Source organism: Copadichromis virginalis, linkage group LG3 (genome assembly GCF_057382275.1).
Source record: "Copadichromis virginalis isolate Kocher_CV1m ecotype Utaka linkage group LG3, C_Virginalis_male_GT1.1, whole genome shotgun sequence".
In the NCBI taxonomy this organism is placed as follows: domain Eukaryota; kingdom Metazoa; phylum Chordata; class Actinopteri; order Cichliformes; family Cichlidae; genus Copadichromis; species Copadichromis virginalis.
In genome coordinates, this window is record NC_140620.1 from 59270457 (window position 1) to 59289698 (window position 19242).

The window sequence follows — 19242 nt, forward strand, 5'->3', positions numbered from 1 at the left end:
AGGGCCTGTGGCTGCTGGCTGAGGCCACTTACACCACACCAGGGCCTGTGGCTGCTGGCTGAGGCCACCTACACCACACCAGGGCCTGTGGCTGCTGGCTGAGGCCACCTACACCACACCAGGGCCTGTGGCTGCTGGCTGAGGCCACCTACACCACACCAGGGCCTGTGGCTGCTGGCTGAGGCCACTTAGACCACACCAGTGCCTGTGGCTTCTGGCTGAGGCGACTTACACCACACCAGGGCCTGTGGCTGCTGGCTGAGGCCACTTACACCACACCAAGGCCTGTGGCTCTTGCTCAGGCCACTCACATCACACCAGGCCCTGCGCTTCTGGCCGAGGCCATCTTCACCAAACCAGGCCCTGTGCTCCTTGCTGTGGCCATGTACAACACACCAGGCCCTGTGCTGGTTCCTGAGGCCATCTTCAACAATCCAGGGCCTGTGCTGTTGGATAAATGCCAAACTGAGCCTTTGGGTTAGGGTATTATGCAAACATGCAGGTATGGTTATAGCATTGTCTTTGTAACTTCAGGTACTTGCCACCTAATCACTTGAATCCATAAATTGAGACATTGTGCTGGAGCCAGCAGCTTACGGCCATACCACCGTGAGCACGCCCGACCTCGTCTGATCTCGGAAGCTAAGCAGGGCTGGGCTTGGTTAGTACTTGGATGGGAGACTGCCTGGGAATACCTGGTGCTGTAAGCCTTTCTTTTTCATATCATTGAACCGCTTTTGATCCAGAGAAGGGGTGTATTAAAAGACCAAAAGCAGCTGCCCATTAATGAGGGCACATTAACGACACTGCTTTTGGCTGTTTTCCAATGTCTTGTGCTGCTAGCTGATGCCACCTACACCACACCAGGGCCTGAGTGACCGGCTGGGGCCACTTACACCACATCAGGGCCTGTGGCTCTGGCTGAGGCCACTTACACCACACCAGGGCCTGTGGCTGCTGGCTGAGGCCAGTTACACCACACCAGAGCCTGTGGCTGCTGGCTGAAGCCACTTACACCACACCAGGGCCTTAGTTGCTATTGAGGCCACTTACACCACACCAGGGCCTGTGGCTGCTGGCTGAGGCCACCTACACCACACCAGGGCCTGTGGCTGCTGGCTGAGGCCACTTACACCACACCAGGGCCTGTGGCTGCTGGCTGAAGCCACTTACACCACACCAGGGCCTTAGTTGCTATTGATGCCACTTACACCACACCAGGGCCTGTGGCTGCTGGCTGAGGCCACCTACACCACACCAGGGCCCTTTTGCTGCTGGCTGAGGCCACTTACACCACACCAGTGCATGTGGCTCCTGGCTGAGGCCACTTACACCACACCAGGGCCTGTGGCTGCTGAATGAGGCCAGTTACACCACACCAGGGCCTGTGGCTCTTGCTCAGGCCACTCACATCACACCAGGCCCTGCGCTTCTGGCCGAGGCCATCTTCACCAAACCAGGCCCTGTGGTTCTTGCTCAGGCCACTTACACCACACCAGGGCCTTATTTGCTATTGAGGCCACTTACACCACACCAGGGCCTGTGGCTCTGGCTTAGGCCACTTACACCACACCAGGGCCTGTGGCACTGGCTGAGGCCACTTAGACCACACCAGGGCCTGTGGCTGCTGGCTGAGGCCACTCACACCACACCAGGGCCTGTGGCTGCTAGCTGAGGCCACTTACACCAAACCAGGGCCTGTGGCTGCTTGCTGAGGCCATCTTCACCAAACCAGGCCCTGTGCTGCTTGCTGTGGCCATGTAAAACACACCAGGTCCTGTGCTGGTTCTTGAGGCCATCTTCAACAATCCAGGGCCTGTGCTGTTGGATAAATGCCAAACTGAGCCTTTTGGTTAGGGTATTATGCAAACATGCAGGTATGGTTATAGGATTGTCTTCGTAACTTCAGGTACTTGCCACCTAATCACTTGAATCCATAAATTGAGACATTGTGCTGGGGCCAGCAGCTTACGGCCATACCACCCTGAGCACGCCCGACCTCGTCTGATCTCGGAAGCTAAGCAGGGCTGGGCTTGGTTAGTACTTGGATGGGAGACTGCCTGGGAATACCTGGTGCTGTAAGCCTTTCATTTTCATGTCATTGAACCGCTTTTGATCCAGAGAAGGGGTGTATTAAAAGACCAGAAGCAGCTCCCCATTAATGAGGGCACATTAACGACATTGCTTTTGGCTGTTTTCCAATGTCTTGTGCTGCTAGCTGATGCCACCTACACCACACCAGGGCCTGAGTGACCGGCTGGGGCCACTTACACCACATCAGGGCCTGTTGCTCTGGCTGAGGCCACTTACACCACACCAGGGCCTGTGGCTGCTGGCTGAGGCCACCTACACCACACCAGGGCCTTAGTTGCTATTGAGGCCAATTACACCACACCAGGGTATGTGGCTCTTGCTCAGGCCACTTACACCACACCAGGGCCTTAGTTGCTATTGAGGCCAATTACACCACACCAGGGCCTGTGGCTCTTGCTCAGGCCACTCACATCACACCAGGCCCTGCGCTTCTGGCCGAGGCCATCTTCACCAAACCAGGCCCTGTGCTGCTAGCTGTGGCCATGTACAACACACCAGGCCCTGTGCTGGTTCCTGAGGCCATCTTCAACAATCCAGGGCCTGTGCTGTTGGATAAATGCTAAACTGAGCCTTTGGGTTAGGGTATTATGCAAACATGAAGGTAGGGTTATAGGATTGTCTTCGTAACTTCAGGTACTTGCCACCTAATCACCTGAATCCATAAATTGAGACATTGTGCTGGGGCCAGCAGCTTACGGCCATACCACCCTGAGCACGCCCGACCTCGTCTGATCTCGGAAGCTAAGCAGGGCTGGGCTTGGTTAGTACATGGATGAGAGACTGCCTGGGAATACCTGGTGCTGTAAGCCTTTCATTTTCATGTCATTGAACCGCTTTTGATCCAGAGAAGGGGTGTATTAAAAGACCAAAAGCAGCTGCCCATTAATGAGGGCACATTAACGACATTGCTTTTGGCTGTTTTCCAATGTCTTGTGCTGCTAGCTGATGCCACTTACACCACACCAGGGCCTGTGGCTGCTGGCTGAGGCCACTTACACCACACCAGGGCCTGTGGCTGCTGGCTGAGGCCACCTACACCACACCAGGGCCTTAGTTGCTATTGAGGCCAATTACACCACACCAGGGTCTGTGGCTCTTGCTCAGGCCACTTACACCACACCAGGGCCTGTGGCACTGGCTGAGGCCACTTACACCACACCAGGGCCTGTGGCTGCTGGCTGAGGCCACCTACACCACACCAGGGCCTTAGTTGCTATTGAGGCCAATTACACCACACAAGGGCCTGTGGCTGCTGGCTGAGGCCACCTACACCACACCAGGGCCTGTGGCTGCTGGCTGAGGCCACTTACAACACACCAGGGCCTGTGGCTCTTGCTCAGGCCACTCATATCACACCAGGCCCTGCGCTTCTGGCCGAGGCCATCTTCACCAAACCAGGCCCTGTGCTGCTTGCTGTGGCCATGTACAACACACCAGGCCCTGTGCTGGTTCCTGACGCCATCTTCAACAATCCAGGGCCTGTGCTGTTGGATAAATGCCAAACTGAGCCTTTGGGTTAGGGTATTATGCAAACATGCAGGTATGGTTATAGGATTGTCTTCGTAACTTCAGGTACTTGCCACCTAATCACTTGAATCCATAAATTGAGACATTGTGCTGGGGCCAGCAGCTTACGGCCATACCACCCTGAGCACGCCCGACCTCGTCTGATCTCGGAAGCTAAGCAGGGCTGGGCTTGGTTAGTACTTGGATGGGAGACTGCCTGGGAATACCTGGTGCTGTAAGCCTTTCATTTTCATGTCATTGAACCGCTTTTGATCCAGAGAAGGGGTGTATTAAAAGACCAAAAGCAGCTGCCCATTAATGAGGGCACATTAACGACATTGCTTTTGGCTGTTTTCCAATGTCTTGTGCTGCTAGCTGATGCCACCTACACCACACCACGGCCTTATTTGCTGGCTGAGGCCACATACACCAAACCAGGGCCTTAGTTGCTATTGAGGCCAATTACACCACACCAGGGCCTGTGGCTCTTGCTCAGGCCACTTACACCACACCAGGGCCTGTGGCTCTTGCTCAGGCCACTTACACCACACCAGGGCCTGTGGCTCTTTCTCAGGCCACTCATATCACACCAGGCCCTGTGCTTCTGGCTGAGGCAACTTAGACCACACCAGGGCCTGTGGCTGCTGGCTGAGGCCACTTACACCACACCAGGGCCTGTGGCTGCTGGCTGAGGCGACTTACACCACACCAGGGCCCTTTTGCTGCTGGCTGAGGCCACTTACACCACACCAGTGCCTGTGGCTTCTGGCTGAGGCGACTTACACCACACCAGGGCCTGTGGCTGCTGGCTGAGGCCACTTACACCACACCAGGGCCTGTGGCTGCTGGCTTAGGCCACCTACACCACACCAGGGCCTTAGTTGCTATTGAGGCCAATTACACCACACCATGGTCTGTGGCTCTTGCTCAGGCCACTTACACCACACCAGGGCCTGTGGCACTGGCTGAGGCCACTTACACCACACCAGGGCCTGTGGCTGCTGGCTGAGGCCACTTACACCACACAAGGGCTTGTGGCTGCTGGCTGAGGCCACCTACACCACACCAGGGCCTGTGGCTCTTGCTCAGGCCACTTACACCACACCAGGGCCTGTGGCTCTTGCTCAGGCCACTTACACCACACCAGGGCCTGTGGCTCTTGCTCAGGCCACTCATATCACACCAGGCCCTGTGCTTCTGGCTGAGGCCATCTTCACCAAACCAGGCCCTGTGCTGCTTGCTGTGGCCATGTACAACACACCAGGCCCTGTGCTGTTTCCTGAGGCCATCTTCAACAATCCAGGGCCTGTGCTGTTGGATAAATGCCAAACTGAGCCTTTGGGTTAGGGTATTATGCAAACATGCAGGTATGGTTATAGGATCGTCTTCGTAACTTCAGGTACTTGCCACCTAATCACTTGAATCCATAAATTGAGACATTGTGCTGGGCCCAGCAGCTTACGGCCATACCACCCTGAGCACGCCCGACCTCGTCTGATCTCGGAAGCTAAGCAGGGCTGGGCTTGGTTAGTACTTGGATGGGAGACTGCCTGGGAATACCTGGTGCTGTAAGCCTTTCATTTTCATGTCATTGAACCGCTTTTGATCCAGAGAAGGGGTGTATTAAAAGACCAAAAGCAGCTGCCCATTAATAATGGCACATTAATCACATTGCTTTTGGCTCTTTTCCAATGTCTTGTGCTGCTAGCTGATGCCACCTACACCACACCAGGGCCTGAGTGACCGGCTGGGGCCACTTACACCACATCAGGGGCTGTGGCTCTGGCTGAGGCCAGTTACACCACACCAGGGCCTTAGTTGCTATTGAGGCCAATTACACCACACCATGGTCTGTGGCTCTTGCTCAGGCCACTTACACCACACCAGGGCCTGTGGCACTGGCTGAGGCCACTTACACCACACCAGGGCCTGTGGCTGCTGGCTGAGGCCACTTACACCACACAAGGGCTTGTGGCTGCTGGCTGAGGCCACCTACACCACACCAGGGCCTGTGGCTGCTGGCTGAGGCCACCTACACCACACCAGGGCCTGTGGCTCTTGCTCAGGCCACTTACACCACACCAGGGCCTGTGGCTCTTGCTCAGGCCACTTACACCACACCAGGGCCTGTGGCTCTTGCTCAGGCCACTCATATCACACCAGGCCCTGTGTTTCTGGCTGAGGCCACTTAGACCACACCAGGGCCTGTGGCTGCTGGCTGAGGCCACTTACACCACACCAGGGCCTGTGGCTGCTGGCTGAGGCCATCTACACCACACCAGGGCCTGTGGCTGCTGGCTGAGGCGACTTACACCACACCAGGGCCCTTTTGCTGCTGGCTGAGGCCACTTACACCACACCAGTGCCTGTGGCTTCTGGCTGAGGCGACTTACACCACACCAGGGCCTGTGGCTGCTGGCTGAGGCCACTTACACCACACCAGTGCCTGTGGCTTCTGTCTGAGGCGACTTACACCACACCAGGGCCTGTGGCTGCTGGCTGAGGCCAATTATACCACACCAGGGTCTGTGGCTCTTGCTCAGGCCACTTACACCACACCAGGGCCTGTGACACTGGCTGAGGCCACTTACACCACACCAGGGCCTGTGGCTGCTGGCTGAGGCCACTTACACCACAACAGGGCCTGTGGCTGCTGGCTGAGGCCACCTACACCACACCAGGGCCTGTGGCTGCTGGCTGAGGCCACTTACACCACACCAGGGCCTGTGGCTGCTGGCTGAAGCCACTTACACCATACCAGGGCCTTAGTTGCTATTGAGGCCACTTACACCACACCAGGGCCTGTGGCTGCTGGCTGAGGCCACCTACACCACACCAGGGCCCTTTTGCTGCTGGCTGAGGCCACTTACACCACACCAGTGCCTGTGGCTTCTGGCTGAGGCCACTTACACCACACCAGGGCCTGTGGCTGCTGGCTGAGGCCACTTACACCACACCAGGGCCTGTGGCTCTTGCTCAGGCCACTCACATCACACCAGGCCCTGCGCTTCTGGCCGAGGCCATCTTCACCAAACCAGGCCCTGTGGTTCTTGCTCAGGCCACTTACACCACACCAGGGCCTTATTTGCTATTGAGGCCACTTACACCACACCAGGGCCTGTGGCACTTGCTCAGGCCACTTACACCACACCAGGGCCTGTGGCTGCTGGCTGAGGCCACTTACACCACACCAGGGCCTGTGGCTCTTGCTCAGGCCACTTACACCACACCAGGGCCTGTGGCTGCTGGCTGAGGCCACTTACACCACACCAGGGCCTGTGGCTGCTGGCTGAGGCCACCTACACCACACCAGGGCCTGTGGCTGCTGGCTGAGGCCACCTACACCACACCAGGGCCTGTGGCTGCTGGCTGAGGCCACTTACACCACACCAGTGCCTGTGGCTTCTGGCTGAGGCGACTTCCACCACACCAGGGCCTGTGGCTGCTGGCTGAGGCCACTTACACCACACCAAGGCCTGTGGCTCTTGCTCAGGCCACTCACATCACACCAGGCCCTGCGCTTCTGGCCGAGGCCATCTTCACCAAACCAGGCCCTGTGCTCCTTGCTGTGGCCATGTACAACACACCAGGCCCTGTGCTGGTTCCTGAGGCCATCTTCAACAATCCAGGGCCTGTGCTGTTGGATAAATGCCAAACTGAGCCTTTGGGTTAGGGTATTATGCAAACATGCAGGTATGGTTATAGCATTGTCTTCGTAACTTCAGGTACTTGCCACCTAATCACTTGAATCCATAAATTGAGACATTGTGCTGGAGCCAGCAGCTTACGGCCATACCACCCTGAGCACGCCCGACCTCGTCTGATCTCGGAAGCTAAGCAGGGCTGGGCTTGGTTAGTACTTGGATGGGAGACTGCCTGGGAATACCTGGTGCTGTAAGCCTTTCATTTTCATGTCATTGAACCGCTTTTGATCCAGAGAAGGGGTGTATTAAAAGACCAAAAGCAGCTGCCCATTAATGAGGGCACATTAACGACACTGCTTTTGGCTGTTTTCCAATGTCTTGTGCTGCTAGCTGATGCCACCTACACCACACCAGGGCCTGAGTGACCGGCTGGGGCCACTTACACCACATCAGGGCCTGTGGCTCTGTCTGAGGCGACTTACACCACACCAGGGCCTGTGGCTGCTGGCTGAGGCCAATTATACCACACCAGGGTCTGTGGCTCTTGCTCAGGCCACTTACACCACACCAGGGCCTGTGGCACTGGCTGAGGCCACTTACACCACACCAGGGCCTGTGGCTGCTGGCTGAGGCCACTTACACCACAACAGGGCCTGTGGCTGCTGGCTGAGGCCACTTACACCACACCAGGGCCTGTGGCTGCTGGCTGAGGCCACCTACACCACACCAGGGCCTGTGGCTGCTGGCTGAGGCGACTTACACCACACCAGGGCCCTTTTGCTGCTGGCTGAGGCCACTTACACCACACCAGTGCCTGTGGCTTCTGGCTGAGGCGACTTACACCACACCAGGGCCTGTGGCTGCTGGCTGATGCCACCTACACCACACCAGGGCCTGAGTGACCGGCTGGGGCCACTTACACCACATCAGGGCCTGTGGCTGCTGGCTGAGGCCAGTTACACCACACCAGAGCCTGTGGCTGCTGGCTGAAGCCACTTACACCACACCAGGGCCTTAGTTGCTATTGAGGCCACTTACACCACACCAGGGCCTGTGGCTGCTGGCTGAGGCCACCTACACCACACCAGGGCCTGTGGCTGCTGGCTGAGGCCACTTACACCACACCAGGGCCTGTGGCTGCTGGCTGAAGCCACTTACACCATACCAGGGCCTTAGTTGCTATTGAGGCCACTTACACCACACCAGGGCCTGTGGCTGCTGGCTGAGGCCACCTACACCACACCAGGGCCCTTTTGCTGCTGGCTGAGGCCACTTACACCACACCAGTGCCTGTGGCTTCTGGCTGAGGCCACTTACACCACACCAGGGCCTGTGGCTGCTGGCTGAGGCCACTTACACCACACCAGGGCCTGTGGCTCTTGCTCAGGCCACTCACATCACACCAGGCCCTGCGCTTCTGGCCGAGGCCATCTTCACCAAACCAGGCCCTGTGGTTCTTGCTCAGGCCACTTACACCACACCAGGGCCTTATTTGCTATTGAGGCCACTTACACCACACCAGGGCCTGTGGCACTTGCTCAGGCCACTTACACCACACCAGGGCCTGTGGCACTTGCTCAGGCCACTTACACCACACCAGGGCCTGTGGCTGCTGGCTGAGGCCACTTACACCACACCAGGGCCTGTGGCTCTTGCTCAGGCCACTTACACCACACCAGGGCCTGTGGCTGCTGGCTGAGGCCACTTACACCACACCAGGGCCTGTGGCTGCTGGCTGAGGCCACCTACACCACACCAGGGCCTGTGGCTGCTGGCTGAGGCCACCTACACCACACCAGGGCCTGTGGCTGCTGGCTGAGGCCACTTACACCACACCAGTGCCTGTGGCTTCTGGCTGAGGCGACTTACACCACACCAGGGCCTGTGGCTGCTGGCTGAGGCCACTTACACCACACCAAGGCCTGTGGCTCTTGCTCAGGCCACTCACATCACACCAGGCCCTGCGCTTCTGGCCGAGGCCATCTTCACCAAACCAGGCCCTGTGCTCCTTGCTGTGGCCATGTACAACACACCAGGCCCTGTGCTGGTTCCTGAGGCCATCTTCAACAATCCAGGGCCTGTGCTGTTGGATAAATGCCAAACTGAGCCTTTGGGTTAGGGTATTATGCAAACATGCAGGTATGGTTATAGCATTGTCTTCGTAACTTCAGGTACTTGCCACCTAATCACTTGAATCCATAAATTGAGACATTGTGCTGGAACCAGCAGCTTACGGCCATACCACCCTGAGCACGCCCGACCTCGTCTGATCTCGGAAGCTAAGCAGGGCTGGGCTTGGTTAGTACTTGGATGGGAGACTACCTGGGAATACCTGGTGCTGTAAGTCTTTCATTTTCATGTCATTGAACCGCTTTTGATCCAGAGAAGGGGTGTATTAAAAGACCAAAAGCAGCTGCCCATTAATGAGGGCACATTAACGACACTCCTTTTGGCTGTTTTCCAATGTCTTGTGCTGCTAGCTGATGCCACCTACACCACACCAGGGCCTGAGTGACCGGCTGGGGCCACTTACACCACATCAGGGCCTGTGGCTCTGGCTAGGCCACTTACACCACACCAGGGCCTGTGGCTGCTGGCTGAGGCCAGTTACACCACACCAGAGCCTGTGGCTGCTGGCTGAAGCCACTTACACCACACCAGGGCCTTAGTTGCTATTGAGGCCACTTACACCACACCAGGGCCTGTGGCTGCTGGCTGAGGCCACCTACACCACACCAGGGCCTTAGTTGCTATTGAGGCCAATTACACCACACCAGGGTATGTGGCTCTTGCTCAGGCCACTTACACCACACCAGGGCCTTAGTTGCTATTGAGGCCAATTACACCACACCAGGGCCTGTGGCTCTTGCTCAGGCCACTCACATCACACCAGGCCCTGCGCTTCTGGCCGAGGCCATCTTCACCAAACCAGGCCCTGTGCTGCTAGCTGTGGCCATGTACAACACACCAGGCCCTGTGCTGGTTCCTGAGGCCATCTTCAACAATCCAGGGCCTGTGCTGTTGGATAAATGCTAAACTGAGCCTTTGGGTTAGGGTATTATGCAAACATGAAGGTAGGGTTATAGGATTGTCTTCGTAACTTCAGGTACTTGCCACCTAATCACCTGAATCCATAAATTGAGACATTGTGCTGGGGCCAGCAGCTTACGGCCATACCACCCTGAGCACGCCCGACCTCGTCTTATCTCGGAAGCTAAGCAGGGCTGGGCTTGGTTAGTACTTGGATGGGAGACTGCCTGGGAATACCTGGTGCTGTAAGCCTTTCATTTTCATGTCATTGAACCGCTTTTGATCCAGAGAAGGGGTGTATTAAAAGACCAAAAGCAGCTCCCCATTAATGAGGGCACATTAACGACATTGCTTTTGGCTGTTTTCCAATGTCTTGTGCTGCTAGCTGATGCCACTTACACCACACCAGGGCCTGTGGCTGCTGGCTGAGGCTACTTACACCACACCAGGGCCTGTGGCTGCTGGCTGAGGCCACCTACACCACACCAGGGCCTTAGTTGCTATTGAGGCCAATTACACCACACCAGGGTCTGTGGCTCTTGCTCAGGCCACTTACACCACACCAGGGCCTGTGGCACTGGCTGAGGCCACTTACACCACACCAGGGCCTGTGGCTGCTGGCTGAGGCCACCTACACCACACCAGGGCCTTAGTTGCTATTGAGGCCAATTACACTACACAAGGGCCTGTGGCACTGGCTGAGGCCACCTACACCACACCAGGGCCTGTGGCTGCTGGCTGAGGCCACTTACAACACACCAGGGCCTGTGGCTCTTGCTCAGGCCACTCATATCACACCAGGCCCTGCGCTTCTGGCTGAGGCCATCTTCACCAAACCAGGCCCTGTGCTGCTTGCTGTGGCCATGTACAACACACCAGGCCCTGTGCTGGTTCCTGACGCCATCTTCAACAATCCAGGGCCTGTGCTGTTGGATAAATGCCAAACTGAGCCTTTGGGTTAGGGTATTATGCAAACATGCAGGTATGGTTATAGGATTGTCTTCGTAACTTCAGGTACTTGCCACCTAATCACTTGAATCCATAAATTGAGACATTGTGCTGGGGCCAGCAGCTTACGGCCATACCACCCTGAGCACGCCCGACCTCGTCTGATCTCGGAAGCTAAGCAGGGCTGGGCTTGGTTAGTACTTGGATGGGAGACTGCCTGGGAATACCTGGTTCTGTAAGCCTTTCATTTTCATGTCATTGAACCGCTTTTGATCCAGAGAAGGGGTGTATTAAAAGACCAAAAGCAGCTGCCCATTAATGAGGGCACATTAACGACATTGCTTTTGGCTGTTTTCCAATGTCTTGTGCTGCTAGCTGATGCCACCTACACCACACCACGGCCTTATTTGCTGGCTGAGGCCACATACACCAAACCAGGGCCTTAGTTGCTATTGAGGCCAATTACACCACACCAGGGCCTGTGGCTCTTGCTCAGGCCACTTACACCACACCAGGGCCTGTGGCTCTTGCTCAGGCCACTTACACCACACCAGGGCCTGTGGCTCTTGCTCAGGCCACTTACACCACACCAGGGCCTGTGGCTCTTTCTCAGGCCACTCATATCACACCAGGCCCTGTGCTTCTGGCTGAGGCAACTTAGACCACACCAGGGCCTGTGGCTGCTGGCTGAGGCCACTTACACCACACCAGGGCCTGTGGCTGCTGGCTGAGGCGACTTACACCACACCAGGGCCCTTTTGCTGCTGGCTGAGGCCACTTACACCACACCAGTGCCTGTGGCTTCTGGCTGAGGCGACTTACACCACACCAGGGCCTGTGGCTGCTGGCTGAGGCCACTTACACCACACCAGGGCCTGTGGCTGCTGGCTTAGGCCACCTACACCACACCAGGGCCTTAGTTGCTATTGAGGCCAATTACACCACACCATGGTCTGTGGCTCTTGCTCAGGCCACTTACACCACACCAGGGCCTGTGGCACTGGCTGAGGCCACTTACACCACACCAGGGCCTGTGGCTGCTGGCTGAGGCCACTTACACCACACAAGGGCTTGTGGCTGCTGGCTGAGGCCACCTACACCACACCAGGGCCTGTGGCTCTTGCTCAGGCCACTTACACCACACCAGGGCCTGTGGCTCTTGCTCAGGCCACTTACACCACACCAGGGCCTGTGGCTGCTGGCTGAGGCCACCTACACCACACCAGGGCCTTAGTTGCTATTGAGGCCAATTACACCACACCAGGGTATGTGGCTCTTGCTCAGGCCACTTACACCACACCAGGGCCTTAGTTGCTATTGAGGCCAATTACACCACACCAGGGCCTGTGGCTCTTGCTCAGGCCACTCACATCACACCAGGCCCTGCGCTTCTGGCCGAGGCCATCTTCACCAAACCAGGCCCTGTGCTGCTAGCTGTGGCCATGTACAACACACCAGGCCCTGTGCTGGTTCCTGAGGCCATCTTCAACAATCCAGGGCCTGTGCTGTTGGATAAATGCTAAACTGAGCCTTTGGGTTAGGGTATTATGCAAACATCAAGGTAGGGTTATAGGATTGTCTTCGTAACTTCAGGTACTTGCCACCTAATCACCTGAATCCATAAATTGAGACATTGTGCTGGGCCCAGAAGCTTATGGCCATACCACCCTGAGCACGCCCGACCTCGTCTGATCTCGGAAGCTGAGCAGGGCTGGGCTTGGTTAGTACTTGGATGGGAGACTGCCTGGGAATACCTGGTGCTGTAAGCCTTTCTTTTTAATGTCATTGAACCGCTTTTGATCCAGAGAAGGGGTGTATTAAAAGACCAAAAGCAGCTGCCCATTAATGAGGGCACATTAACGACATTGCTTTTGGCTGTTTTCCAATGTCTTGTGCTGCTAGCTGATGCCACCTACACCACACCAGGGCCTGAGTGACCGGCTGGGGCCACTTACACCACATCAGGGCCTGTGGCTCTGGCTGAGGCCACTTACACCACACCAGGGCCTGTGGCTGCTGGCTGAGGCCACTTACACCACACCAGGGCATTAGTTGCTATTGAGGCCAATTACACCACACCAGGGTATGTGGCTCTTGCTCAGGCCACTTACACCACACCAGGGCCTGTGGCTGCTGGCTGAGGCCACCTACACCACACCAGGGCCTGTGGCTGCTGGCTGAGGCGACTTATACCACACCAGGGCCCTTTTGCTGCTGGCTGAGGCCACTTACACCACACCAGTGCCTGTGGCTTCTGTCTGAGGCGACTTACACCACACCAGGGCCTGTGGCTGCTGGCTGAGGCCAATTATACCACACCAGGGTCTGTGGCTCTTGCTCAGGCCACTTACACCACACCAGGGCCTGTGGCACTGACTGAGGCCACTTACACCACACCAGGGCCTGTGGCTGCTGGCTGAGGCCACTTACACCACAACAGGGCCTGTGGCTGCTGGCTGAGGCCACTTACACCACACCAGGGCCTGTGGCTGCTGGCTGAGGCCACCTACACCACACCAGGGCCTGTGGCTGCTGGCTGAGGCGACTTACACCACACCAGGGCCCTTTTGCTGCTGGCTGAGGCCACTTACACCACACCAGTGCCTGTGGCTTCTGGCTGAGGCGACTTACACCACACCAGGGCCTGTGGCTGCTGGCTGATGCCACCTACACCACACCAGGGCCTGAGTGACCGGCTGGGGCCACTTACACCACATCAGGGCCTGTGGCTGCTGGCTGTGGCCACTTACACCACACCAGGGCCTGTGGCTGCTGGCTGAGGCCACCTACACCACACCAGGGCCTTAGTTGCTATTGAGGCCAATTACACCACACCAGGGTCTGTGGCTCTTGCTCAGGCCACTTACACCACACCAGGGCCTGTGGCACTGGCTGAGGCCACTTACACCACACCAGGGCCTGTGGCTGCTGGCTGAGGCCACCTACACCACACCAGGGCCTTAGTTGCTATTGAGGCCAATTACACCACACAAGGGCCTGTGGCTGCTGGCTGAGGCCACCTACACCACACCAGGGCCTGTGGCTGCTGGCTGAGGCCACTTACAACACACCAGGGCCTGTGGCTCTTGCTCAGGCCACTCATATCACACCAGGCCCTGTGCTTCTGGCCGAGGCCATCTTCACCAAACCAGGCCCTGTGCTGCTTGCTGTGGCCATGTACAACACACCAGGCCCTGTGCTGGTTCCTGACGCCATCTTCAACAATCCAGGGCCTGTGCTGTTGGATAAATGCCAAACTGAGCCTTTGGGTTAGGGTATTATGCAAACATGCAGGTATGGTTATAGGATTGTCTTCGTAACTTCAGGTACTTGCCACCTAATCACTTGAATCCATAAATTGAGACATTGTGCTGGGGCCAGCAGCTTACGGCCATACCACCCTGAGCACCCCCGACCTCGTCTGATCTCGGAAGCTAAGCAGGGCTGGGCTTGGTTAGTACTTGGATGGGAGACTGCCTGGGAATACCTGGTGCTGTAAGCCTTTCATTTTCATGTCATTGAACCGCTTTTGATCCAGAGAAGGGGTGTATTAAAAGACCAAAAGCAGCTGCCCATTAATGAGGGCACATTAATGACATTGCTTTTGGCTGTTTTCCAATGTCTTGTGCTGCTAGCTGATGCCACCTACACCACACCACGGCCTTATTTGCTGGCTGAGGCCACATACACCAAACCAGGGCCTTAGTTGCTATTGAGGCCAATTACACCACACCAGGGCCTGTGGCTCTTGCTCAGGCCACTTACACCACACCAGGGCCTGTGGCTCTTGCTCAGGCCACTTACACCACACCAGGGCCTGTGGCTCTTGCTCAGGCCACTTACACCACACCAGGGCCTGTGGCTCTTTCTCAGGCCACTCATACCACACCAGGCCCTGTGCTTCTGGCTGAGGCAACTTAGACCACACCAGGGCCTGTGGCTGCTGGCTGAGGCCACTTACACCACACCAGGGCCTGTGGCTGCTGGCTGAGGCCATCTACACCACACCAGGGCCTGTGGCTGCTGGCTGAGGCGACTTACACCACACCAGGGCCCTTTTGCTGCTGGCTGAGGCCACTTACACCACACCAGTGCCTGTGGCTTCTGGCTGAGGCGACTTACACCACACCAGGGCCTGTGGCTGCTGGCTGAGGCCACTTACACCACACCAGGGCCTGTGGCTGCTGGCTTAGGCCACCTACACCACACCAGGGCCTTAGTTGCTATTGAGGCCAATTACACCACACCATGGTCTGTGGCTCTTGCTCAGGCCACTTACACCACACCAGGGCCTGTGGCACTGGCTGAGGCCACTTACACCACACCAGGGCCTGTGGCTGCTGGCTGAGGCCACTTACACCACACAAGGGCTTGTGGCTGCTGGCTGAGGCCACCTACACCACACCAGGGCCTGTGGCTGCTGGCTGAGGCCACCTACACCACACCAGGGCCTGTGGCTGGTGGCTCAGGCCACTTACACCACACCAGGGCCTGTGGCTCTTGCTCAGGCCACTTACACCACACCAGGGCCTGTGGCTCTTGCTCAGGCCACTCATATCACACCAGGCCCTGTGCTTCTGGCTGAGGCCATCTTCACCAAACCAGGCCCTGTGCTGCTTGCTGTGGCCATGTACAACACACCAGGCCCTGTGCTGTTTCCTGAGGCCATCTTCAACAATCCAGGGCCTGTGCTGTTGGATAAATGCCAAACTGAGCCTTTGGGTTAGGGTATTATGCAAACATGCAGGTATGGTTATAGGATTGTCTTCGTAACTTCAGGTACTTGCCACCTAATCACTTGAATCCATAAATTGAGACATTGTGCTGGGGCCAGCAGCTTACGGCCATACCACCCTGAGCACGCCCGACCTCGTCTGATCTCGGAAGCTAAGCAGGGCTGGGCTTGGTTAGTACTTGGATGGGAGACTGCCTGGGAATACCTGGTGCTGTAAGCCTTTAATTTTCATGTCATTGAACCGCTTTTGATCCAGAGAAGGGGTGTATTAAAAGACCAAAAGCAGCTGCCCATTAATAAGGGCACATTAATCACATTGCTTTTGGCTCTTTTCCAATGTCTTGTGCTGCTAGCTGATGCCACCTACACCACACCAGGGCCTGAGTGACCGGCTGGGGCCACTTACACCACATCAGGGGCTGTGGCTCTGGCTGAGGCCAGTTACACCACACCAGGGCCTGTGGCTGCTGGCTGTGGCGACTTATACCACACCAGGGCCCTTTTGCTGCTGGCTGAGGCCACTTACACCACACCAGTGCCTGTGGCTTCTGTCTGAGGCGACTTACACCACACCAGGGCCTGTGGCTGCTGGCTGAGGCCAATTATACCACACCAGGGTCTGTGGCTCTTGCTCAGGCCACTTACACCACACCAGGGCCTGTGGCTGCTGGCTGAGGCCACTTACACCACACCAGGGCCTTAGTTGCTATTGAGGCCAATTACACCACACCATGGTCTGTGGCTCTTGCTCAGGCCACTTACACCACACCAGGGCCTGTGGCACTGGCCGAGGCCACTTACACCACACCAGGGCCTGTGGCTGCTGGCTGAGGCCACTTACACCACACAAGGGCTTGTGGCTGCTGGCTGAGGCCACCTACACCACACCAGGGCCTGTGGCTGCTGGCTGAGGCCACCTACACCACACCAGGGCCTGTGGCTGCTGGCTGAGGCCAGTTACACCACACCAGAGGCTGTGGCTGCTGGCTGAAGCCACTTACACCACACCAGGGACTTAGTTGCTATTGAGGCCAATTACACCACACCAGGGTATGTGGCTCTTGCTCAGGCCACTTACACCACACCAGGGCCTTAGTTGCTATTGAGGCCAATTACACCACACCAGGGCCTGTGGCACTGGCTGAGGCCACTTACACCACACCAGGGCCTGTGGCTGCTGGCTGAGGCCACCTACACCACACAAGGGCCTGTGGCTGCTGGATGAGGCCACCTACACCAAACCAGGGCCTTAGTTGCTATTGAGGCCAATTACACCACACCAGGGCCTGTGGCTCTTGCTCAGGCCACTTACACCACACCAGGGCCTGTGGCTCTTGCTCAGGCCACTTACACCACACCAGGGCCTGTGGCTCTTGCTCAGGCCACTTACACCACACCAGGGCCTGTGGCTCTTTCTCAGGCCACTCATATCACACCAGGCCCTGTGCTTCTGGCTGAGGCAACTTAGACCACACCAGGGCCTGTGGCTGCTGGCTGAGGCCACTTACACCACACCAGGGCCTGTGGCTGCTGGCTGAGGCCATCTACACCACACCAGGGCCTGTGGCTGCTGGCTGAGGCGACTTACACCACACCAGGGCCCTTTTGCTGCTGGCTAAGGCCACTTACACCACACCAGTGCCTGTGGCTTCTGGCTGAGGCGACTTACACCACACCAGGGCCTGTGGCTGCTGGCTGAGGCCACTTACACCACACCAGGGCCTGTGGCTGCTGGCTTAGGCCACCTACACCACACCAGGGCCTTAGTTGCTATTGAGGCCAATTACACCACACCATGGTCTGTGGCTCTTGCTCAGGCCACTTACACCACACCAGGGCCTGTGGCACTGGCTGAGGCCACTTACACCACACCAGGGCCTGTGGCTGCTGGCTGAGGCCACTTACACCACACAAGGGCTTGTGGCTGCTGGCTGAGGCCACCTACACCACACCAGGGCCTGTGGCTGCTGGCTGAGGCCACCTACACCACACCAGGGCCTGTGGCTCTTGCTCAGGCCACTTACACCACACCAGGGCCTGTGGCTCTTGCTCAGGCCACTTACACCACACCAGGGCCTGTGGCTCTTGCTCAGGCCACTCATATCACACCAGGCCCTGTGCTTCTGGCTGAGGCCATCTTCACCAAACCAGGCCCTGTGCTGCTTGCTGTGGCCATGTACAACACACCAGGCCCTGTGCTGTTTCCTGAGGCCATCTTCAACAATCCAGGGCCTGTGCTGTTGGATAAATGCCAAACTGAGCCTTTGGGTTAGGGTATTATGCAAACATGCAGGTATGGTTATAGGATTGTCTTCGTAACTTCAGGTACTTGCCACCTAATCACTTGAATCCATAAATTGAGACATTGTGCTGGGCCCAGCAGCTTACGGGCATACCACCCTGAGCACGCCCGACCTCGTCTGATCTCGGAAGCTAAGCAGGGCTGGGCTTGGTTAGTACTTGGATGGGAGACTGCCTGGGAATACCTGGTGCTGTAAGCCTTTCATTTTCATGTCATTGAACCGCTTTTGATCCAGAGAAGGGGTGTATTAAAAGACCAAAAGCAGCTGCCCATTAATAAGGGCACATTAATCACATTGCTTTTGGCTCTTTTCCAATGTCTTGTGCTGCTAGCTGATGCCACCTACACCACACCAGGGCCTGAGTGACCGGCTGGGGCCACTTACACCACATCAGGGGCTGTGGCTCTGGCTGAGGCCAGTTACACCACACCAGGGCCTGTGGGTTCTGGCTGTGGCGACTTACACCAAACCAGGGCCTGTGGCTGCTGGCTGAGGCCACTTACACCACACCAGGGCCTGTGGCTCTTGCTCAGGCCACTCACATCACACCAGGCCCTGCGCTTCTGGCCGAGGCCATCTTCACCAAACCAGGCCCTGTGCTGCTAGCTGTGGCCATGTACAACACACCAGGCCCTGTGCTGGTTCCTGAGGCCATCTTCAACAATCCAGGGCCTGTGCTGTTGGATAAATGCTAAACTGAGCCTTTGGGTTAGGGTATTATGCAAACATGAAGGTAGGGTTATAGGATTGTCTTCGTAACTTCAGGTACTTGCCACCTAATCACCTGAATCCATAAATTGAGACATTGTGCTGGGCCCAGCAGCTTACGGCCATACCACCCTGAGCACGCCCGACCTCGTCTGATCTCGGAAGCTGAGCAGGGCTGGGCTTGGTTAGTACTTGGATGGGAGACTGCCTGGGAATACCTGGTGCTGTAAGCCTTTCTTTTTAATGTCATTGAACCGCTTTTGATCCAGAGAAG

General features: G+C 57.0%; 7 non-coding genes and 7 pseudogenes across 7 annotated transcripts; all 14 read left to right on the forward strand.

Moving 5' to 3' along the window:
• The first annotated feature begins 591 nt into the window (after nucleotides 1-591).
• On the forward strand, nucleotides 592-710 carry LOC146716288 (5S ribosomal RNA; annotated as a pseudogene).
• Nucleotides 711-1966: 1256 nt separating this feature from the next.
• Nucleotides 1967-2085, forward strand: LOC146716289 (5S ribosomal RNA). The gene has a single exon (XR_014919758.1). It is a non-coding gene; the product is annotated as a 5S ribosomal RNA (ribosomal RNA).
• A 699-nt stretch (nucleotides 2086-2784) lies between these two features.
• LOC146716290 (5S ribosomal RNA) lies at nucleotides 2785-2903 on the forward strand (annotated as a pseudogene).
• Nucleotides 2904-3723: 820 nt separating this feature from the next.
• On the forward strand, nucleotides 3724-3842 carry LOC146716291 (5S ribosomal RNA). Its single transcript, XR_014919759.1, has one exon. It is a non-coding gene; the product is annotated as a 5S ribosomal RNA (ribosomal RNA).
• A 1214-nt stretch (nucleotides 3843-5056) lies between these two features.
• LOC146716292 (5S ribosomal RNA) lies at nucleotides 5057-5175 on the forward strand. The gene has a single exon (XR_014919760.1). It is a non-coding gene; the product is annotated as a 5S ribosomal RNA (ribosomal RNA).
• A 2207-nt stretch (nucleotides 5176-7382) lies between these two features.
• Nucleotides 7383-7501, forward strand: LOC146716293 (5S ribosomal RNA). Its single transcript, XR_014919761.1, has one exon. It is a non-coding gene; the product is annotated as a 5S ribosomal RNA (ribosomal RNA).
• A 1971-nt stretch (nucleotides 7502-9472) lies between these two features.
• On the forward strand, nucleotides 9473-9591 carry LOC146716294 (5S ribosomal RNA). The gene has a single exon (XR_014919861.1). It is a non-coding gene; the product is annotated as a 5S ribosomal RNA (ribosomal RNA).
• Nucleotides 9592-10407: 816 nt separating this feature from the next.
• LOC146716295 (5S ribosomal RNA) lies at nucleotides 10408-10526 on the forward strand (annotated as a pseudogene).
• An 819-nt stretch (nucleotides 10527-11345) lies between these two features.
• On the forward strand, nucleotides 11346-11464 carry LOC146716296 (5S ribosomal RNA; annotated as a pseudogene).
• Nucleotides 11465-12872: 1408 nt separating this feature from the next.
• LOC146716297 (5S ribosomal RNA) lies at nucleotides 12873-12991 on the forward strand (annotated as a pseudogene).
• A 1614-nt stretch (nucleotides 12992-14605) lies between these two features.
• LOC146716298 (5S ribosomal RNA) lies at nucleotides 14606-14724 on the forward strand. Its single transcript, XR_014919858.1, has one exon. It is a non-coding gene; the product is annotated as a 5S ribosomal RNA (ribosomal RNA).
• A 1334-nt stretch (nucleotides 14725-16058) lies between these two features.
• On the forward strand, nucleotides 16059-16177 carry LOC146716299 (5S ribosomal RNA). Its single transcript, XR_014919762.1, has one exon. It is a non-coding gene; the product is annotated as a 5S ribosomal RNA (ribosomal RNA).
• A 2162-nt stretch (nucleotides 16178-18339) lies between these two features.
• On the forward strand, nucleotides 18340-18458 carry LOC146716300 (5S ribosomal RNA; annotated as a pseudogene).
• Nucleotides 18459-19082: 624 nt separating this feature from the next.
• LOC146716301 (5S ribosomal RNA) lies at nucleotides 19083-19201 on the forward strand (annotated as a pseudogene).
• The last annotated feature ends 41 nt before the right edge of the window (nucleotides 19202-19242 follow it).